This window comes from Mus caroli, chromosome 6 (genome assembly GCF_900094665.2).
Source record: "Mus caroli chromosome 6, CAROLI_EIJ_v1.1, whole genome shotgun sequence".
NCBI classification, from domain to species: Eukaryota; Metazoa; Chordata; class Mammalia; order Rodentia; family Muridae; genus Mus; species Mus caroli.
Window position 1 is genome coordinate 115,234,762 of NC_034575.1, and position 1,137 is coordinate 115,235,898.

A 1,137-nucleotide genomic window follows, 5' to 3' on the forward strand; every position below is an offset into this window, starting at 1 on the left:
TTTAATAAGGAGTCCCTGTGAATCTCCAGTCTCATCCCCTAGCCAAGGTTACACCTGACTTCCCCATCTCCTCTGCATTCCTATCCTACCTAAAGCTGGAGTGCACACTTCAGCTCAGAGGCTGAGGCCAGAAGATGGCAAATTTGAACTGTGCCTGGACTATACATGAGACCCTGTCTTTAAATATATGTGTGTATGTATATATATATGTGCGTGTGTGTGCATGTACCAAAGCAGAAAAAAAACAAAACAAATAATTTCAAGAGAGCCTACACATGAGCCACCACGTTCAAACTCCAAAACGACTGTTAGGCTATCTTGGGTATACTTATTAGTGTCTATTTAAAATTTTTCACTTACCACCCTCGTGTGTCCATCACACATGGCACGGCACACATGTAGGTGTCGGGATGACGCATGTGTGGGTGTCACGACAGTTTTGAGAAGTGGGTTCTTCCTTTCACCCCCAGTTCCACGCATCAAGCTCAGGTCCTCAGGTTTGGGCAGCAAGCATGAGTGCCTGTTGANCCATCTAGCCAGTCCCATCTATTCTGAGACCTGATGTAGCCCAGGCTGGCCTTATATTNGTGGTGATTGNCCTGGCTCTGTTTTTCCAGTACTGTGATTTCAGATGTTACAACCACAACTGGCTTCCTTTAAAGCCCTGATTCTGATTAAACAGGCCTCTCCGTCTCAAAAGGCCTAGGTATAATTAACTACCTGAGCCTTGTGAAGATGTGAAGGGATGTGGAGAACTTACTAGAGTCATGCTGAGTAAAAGAGACACCCAAACTCCCTGAAACTTATTTCTCTCATCCACCCACCAATGGATAGGTGATCCATTCATCCATCCATCCCAGTCTATAGACCTACCCGCCCACAGTTTACCTATATCTCTTCATCCACCCACTCAGTGATCTCTCNATCCACAGCCCACCCACCCCACCCACCACTGACTTTAGGCTGTTAGACTTTACAGCAAGCACTTTTACTCACTGAGCCACCTCACAGGCCCTTCTGCTTTGAGACAGGGTCTTGTGTAGCTCAGGCTGGCCTCAAATACCTGCTCCTCTCTCACCTCTGCCTTCTTTGCCTTCCTATTCTAGGGTTACAGGTGGCCACCACCATGCGCTGTGA

General features: G+C 47.1%; 1 protein-coding gene across 2 annotated transcripts in view; it reads left to right on the forward strand.

Annotated features, from left to right (window-relative positions):
• Window positions 1-1,137, forward strand: part of Ninj2 (ninjurin 2) — a 104,647-nt gene that overhangs the window by 101,546 nt on the left and 1,964 nt on the right. The gene's annotated exons all lie outside the window — the stretch shown is intronic.